The 5,929-nt window shown below is 42.5% G+C and overlaps 1 pseudogene across 1 annotated transcript; it reads right to left on the bottom strand.

Annotated features, from left to right (window-relative positions):
• Positions 1-1,149: 1,149 nt before the first annotated feature.
• On the bottom strand, positions 1,150-3,764 carry LOC146682413 (Ig kappa-b4 chain C region pseudogene; annotated as a pseudogene). The gene is made up of 3 exons (XR_014917735.1): positions 3,707-3,764; positions 2,233-2,340; positions 1,150-1,627 (listed from the first exon to the last, which is right to left on the bottom strand). The product of XR_014917735.1 is annotated as an Ig kappa-b4 chain C region pseudogene (transcript).
• Between the last annotated feature and the right edge of the window lie 2,165 nt (positions 3,765-5,929).

The raw sequence follows: 5,929 nt of genomic DNA on the forward strand, positions 1-5,929 counted from the left end.
AAAATGTCATTGTTGCTAAAGGAAAGAAAAGTTGGAAATATATCATTTATTTTTAACAAATCATTTATGACCTTTGACCTCTGCTTCATACCAGCTCAAATAAATCTCAATTTCTAAATATCGATCATTATCAAAAATCATATTTCTGTAAGAAAAAAAATCTAAGCTGCACATCGATGAGTATGGGATGCGCCGCATCCCCGACTCCTGATCATAAAAGTCTATGTTGCAGGACCCCAGTGGTGGAAGTAAGTCAGCCCCAGTTATAAAGACCAGCAGCTCTTCAAACGTGTGGTCCACCTCTTGCTCTGTTAAAATACATACAACTAGTAAATAAACCGTAATGTGTAGGTTCATGAATAAAAGATTTCTAATCAGTTACACTGACTGTTATGTAGAGCGGTTGCATTAATGACAATTTAGGAGTCAAAAACAGGTTGTTAGGCAAAACCAATATTGCGACGCATCGTATAATGAAAAAGCAAAGCAATCCTGCCCTCCTAAGACACAGGACATTAATTTTTGTCCTCCGAGTCGGAGACCTGTATGTCAAGGACCCTTGACAGGTATTCATATACCTAAATGCCAAGAGAAAGAAAATATGTGTGTCGTCGTTAGGATAGGGATTTATGTTGGTGTGAGAGACTGTAGCCTACAAGTTCATATTGTTCAATGACAGTTATGACATGTTGTGTTTCAGGTGATTTTACAGAAACAAAAACACCAAAATAACGTACTGAATACTTTTAACAAAAAAACTCTGTATATTAAATGACTTCTTAAAATACCTGCCCCAACACTGATCACGAGAATAGACTCATTCTTATACAGCGCTTTTCTGCTCCACCTGTGCAGTCAGTGTTTTATACAACAACCTGCAACATGCTGAAACATTTCATTACACAGCATGCAATGAATTTGCATATATGTAATGTCTTTAATATCCTGCTTAGTAATGGCAGTGTCTCTCAATTCCCCTTCGCACTTACTCTTTAACATAAACTTTGCTTTACTTCATGTATTCAAAGTGACTTAATTCTACTGACTCATATTGACTACAGATAGCACACTGGCTTCCAATTAGAACCCTGGAAATCATTATTTAGAGTTTAAAATTCACATCACCACAAAAGTAAGACAAAGACTTGGTCCTTATTTAATATAGATATTTTTTTATTCTTTAAAACTTTAAACAAACTTTAAACTTTAAACAAAGCAATGAGAAATGAGAGAAGAAATTGGAAAAAAAAAAAAAAAGCAGTGTGAAAGTAAGACCAGCATGAAAGTCACAGTTAGTCAGGTCAGGACTGGGGACACTGGTCTCTCATCAGTGGCTCTGAGACCAGAGTGTGGGAGCCCCTCGTGGCCTCACAGGTCACAGAGCCCACCTTCATCCAGTGGTCTGCAGGGAGCCTCAGGGTGCTGCTCCAGCTGTAGAGGCCGTCGTTCTCCTGCACCACGGGGCTCCTGCTCTCCTCCCAGCTGATGCTGCCACTGCCATCCACCTTCCAGGACAGACTCCAGTCTGAGGGGAAGCCCTTGTTGGCCACACACATGAGCGTGGCCTCCCCCTGTTTCAGTTCCTCACTGGAGGGACCCAGCACCTTCAGGGCGGGGTGGGCATCACCTAGGAAACACCAATCAGCTTAGAGGACAGGAACCACAATTTGATTTTCTCCGTTAAGAAGTTTCTGTCAGGTGTTTTTTCTGCTCCACCAGTCATTCACTCACACATTGTTTCACTTCCCTTTAAGAAACCTCTCATGCATATCAGCACAGAGAGAATCATCACACAGTTTGAGCTGAAATATGTTCAAACTACACTGGAAATAAAAGAACAAAACAAAACAAAGATGTGTCAACACTTTTAAAAGATGTTAAGCTTCCACATCATCAGTTCTTCATAATAAACAGCTTGTTCTGGATAAGAAACTCAATACCACTACTTACCTAATGTGGTTTTTTTATTGCTTACATTATTTTAAATGATATGATACAATAAGAACACCAGAGATCTTTATCTTCACTCTGTGCAGTTTAACTTTTTTCAGTGGAAATTGTCCTGAGTGTCTGAATATTCATTTCCAAAGCTGACTTTGTTTCTTAGGACAAAATTTATGAATAAAATAATTATTCAGTTACACAAAAAGTTTCCTAACCTTTCATATTAAATGAAATTAAAGAAAAGAAAAGAAAATTACATTAAAAAAAAAAGCTCCAAGTCTGACTTACTTCCAACATCCAGTCTGGTTCCTCCACCAAAAGTCCACCACAGTGATACAAACTCATTGAGGCGCCGTACAAAAACCTCTGACTGTAGAGAGACACGGCTCTCTGACTCTGTCAGACTGGATTAAAACTAAAAGCTCTCGAGACTTAACCAGATGTATGTATATGTAAAATATCCTCAAGTCCACTCTGATGTTTTATATTGTGTTTAATATTCATTTTAACATTTATTCTGAAGCTAACTTTGTTTCTTCATGAAAATTTATCTAAAAACTATTTTCCTGAGGTTTTTTTAGGTGCATTGAACAGAAAAGTTAAGATAATCAAAAGAAAGAAATTTGCTAAAGTAAATGAGGTTTAAGTTTGACTTACTTCCAACTTGCAGTCTGGTTCCTCCACCGAACGTGTACCACAGTGATACAAACTCATTGAGGCGCCGTACAAAAACCTCAGACTGTAGAGAGACACGGCTCTCTGACTCTGAAACAAACAATCTCAACAATATGAATTCTTTAAATCATAATTTCATAACATATTAATATTATAATTTTTACATAAAAAACAACGAAACACAATAAAACTATATTCCAATAATCCAATTTGGTCATTTACATTTTACAACTGTTAAGATACATCACTTTAAGGCTTCCACCTTCTTTCTCATAACTCTAAACATTAAATTTAATTTTCAAGCTACAATCACAAAACTTAAAACTCATCAGGTAAAACCTCACAAATGCATCAAAACAGTTTTATGTTCTCTCACAAACACTTAGTGTCTTCAGATCGCGCACAGAACCAGTTAAAATGATAATACTGCTGAGCATTGCACACTACGTCACAAAACAGAGCATGAAACTCAGGTCTTTCTAGTCTCACAGTTTGTCCTGTTATTCTACAAAACATATAAAATGTCAACCTAAAACAGATGAATGATTCTGAGCAGGGCCGTGCAGAGATGCTGGAAGGGACGGGTGCTCAAAGTTCAAAAGGGGCACATGGAACCAGGCTGAATAACAACAACACTGTTGCTGTTGAGGGGTTGCTGCTGCTCCTGCTGCAGATAGTGATGGAGGTCTGTGTTGCTTTGAGACTGTAGACAGTAAAAAGTCCACAGCAGAGATGGTAGCTGATTAAAGAAGTGTTATGAGATGATAATAAAATGCAAAGATTGGTGACAGCGCTCAGAAGCATTAAACAACAAAACTGTGGGAAATGAACTCGGCTCTGCCTGTGAGTCACTCTTCCATCTCCTCATCTCATCTGTCACTCTCCACTTGCTGTACATCTCAGAACAGGGCACACTCTGGTGTTTCATTAATCTATTATTTAATTATCCATACTTAAAAGCTCATGCACCTAATCCAAAATAAAGTAATGATAGAAAAATGTTATAGAACCAAAGCATTGTGTTTATTATTGTTTTTATACTTGAGCACCTCTGCTATACAACAACTGGTACAGGCGTTATTGTTACCTGTTGTGACGGAGTTACACCGTCCCGGGCCGCAGACAGCTGATCTGGGCGCATACATGCACCACCACCATTAGTTTCTACAATTACTGCGCGTCTTTTCGTCGACCGGGCAGATAAACAAAAGGGGTGAGAGGTATATTTTGAGCAGCGCAGAAGGTGGCCAACATATTTTCCCACTTACCTTTAATAAAGCCGGTCGCGGAGACTCGCTGTGATCGCCGATTGTACGGGGGTTATGCAAGCCGATGGTATGGTGTTCTGGGGTTCAAATAGTGGGTTCGCGTGCGCTTGAAAGGTCACGCGAACTGCATTATTTTTTTTGTTTGTTTGTTTTTTTGTTATTGTGAAACACTGTAGGCTGCCTGGAAGTGGCCATAAATGTCTGTATATACATATATGTATTGTAGGAATACAGCTGGAAATAAGCTGATGGGGGAAAGATTGTTTGGTAAAAGAAATAATAAAGAGATGACTATTATGCCTAGTGGGAGGGGCCATGGGGTATAAAAGAAGGCTGTCAGGGCCTACCTGGGTTCTTTCAGTGAGATGTTACAGAGAGGGTAACATGCAGACTGTGTTTTGTATATAGATGTTTGTTTTGTGTTGACTTAAGTTAGTTTCCTATTTGCTTTGTAAATAATCTTTTGTGCACCTGGGAGGCCGGCAGAATAAATTATCCACACTGAATGCTTCCTGACTACGCCTGCATTTGTTCGGGAGAAGTTTAGGAGAGGACCCCGTGACATATGGTGTCAGAAGTGGGATTGCTAGTCGGAAGAGGAAAACGCGCCTCCCAGTTAAGCGCACAGGGCTGCGGTCCCAGCAGCATGAGCTTCCAGTGGAGAAGACAGCAGAGGAGCTGGCATGGGACACAGTGCCGGCGTCGTCTTCTTCAGCAGAGGAGGAGGAGGAGGTTTCCGGCAGGATTGGTCCAGAATTGCCTACAGCTTTGACCTCAGCACGTGACCCAAATGGAGAGCTGATTGCGATGATGTGGGACTTCCTGGCGGGACAGCAAAGGCGAGAGGAGGTTTTTTTGGCAGAACTCAGGGGGCTGAGGACTGTTTGCCCTCCCAACGCTCAGCTGCATTCAGATTTTGCTGGTCAGCAAAGTCCAGCCCAAGCACCAGCCGGAGCAAGCACCACAGCAGCAATGGCCACGCCAAGCACCGCAACAGCAAGCAGCCCCAGAATGGTACTGCCTACACCTGCACGTCAAAGAGGATACCGGGATCCCCCAGAGGAGGTTCCCTCTCGTCAGTCACAAGCAGTGACCAACAGCCTCGACCAGTCAGTCTCAGAGTGGATGCGATCTGCTGGGCCAAAAATTCCACCCTATCAGATGGGGGAAGACATTGAGAACTATTTGTTGCGTTTTGAGCGAGTTGTCAAAACCTGGAGATGGCCAGAGAGTGAATGGGCCTGTCGTCTGGTTCCACTGCTATTGGGGAAGGTGTTGGAGGCCTACCCTGCAATGGATGAAGAAAGAGCCCATCGTTATGAAGATTTAAAAGCGGCGTTGCTAACCAAATTTGACATTTCCCCTGAGACGTATCGGCAGAGTTTCCGGTCCAATACAGTTCCACCTGGTGAGAGCCCCACTGAGACCTATTATCGCCTGAAGGGCCTCTATCGGCGCTGGATCCGACCAGAGCAGCATACTAAAGAAGAGATGGGAGAAGCTATCATCTTGGAGCAGTTAATCCGGGTACTTCCAGGGGAGGTGAGGACCTGGGTGAGGGAGCATGAGCCAGCAGATGGACTGACCGCTGCTAAGCTGGTGTCACAGTACTTCAATGTGCGTAAAGGAGCACCACCTGCACGCTCATCTGGGACGCCACAGCAACCACCACTCCCATCATCGGGTCTTCTGAAAAGGGAGAGCAACCCAGAGCCACCAGAAAACCCCAAGGCATCAAACTTACGAGGAGCGGGTAAGGACTTTCTTTGTTATTATTGCCAGCAGCCAGGTCATAAAGCCTCGGTATGCCCTATCCGGAAGGCTAAAGTCACTGGTGCCTGCTATGCACCCTGGCTGGAGATGGAGCCCACAAGGGTCCAGCCAGTGGATGTGCAACGCTATAAAAAAGTAAAGGTCAATGGTCTGCAGGCTACTGCTTTGCTGGACACTGGTAGTTTTATGTCTTTAATTAAGCATAGTTTGGTACCAGTGAACAGTGTGGACTATAGCAGACAGGAAGAAGTTTTATGTGTGCATGGTGA

The sequence above is a fragment of the Copadichromis virginalis genome, linkage group LG22, assembly GCF_057382275.1.
Source record: "Copadichromis virginalis isolate Kocher_CV1m ecotype Utaka linkage group LG22, C_Virginalis_male_GT1.1, whole genome shotgun sequence".
Lineage (NCBI taxonomy): Eukaryota > Metazoa > Chordata > Actinopteri > Cichliformes > Cichlidae > Copadichromis > Copadichromis virginalis.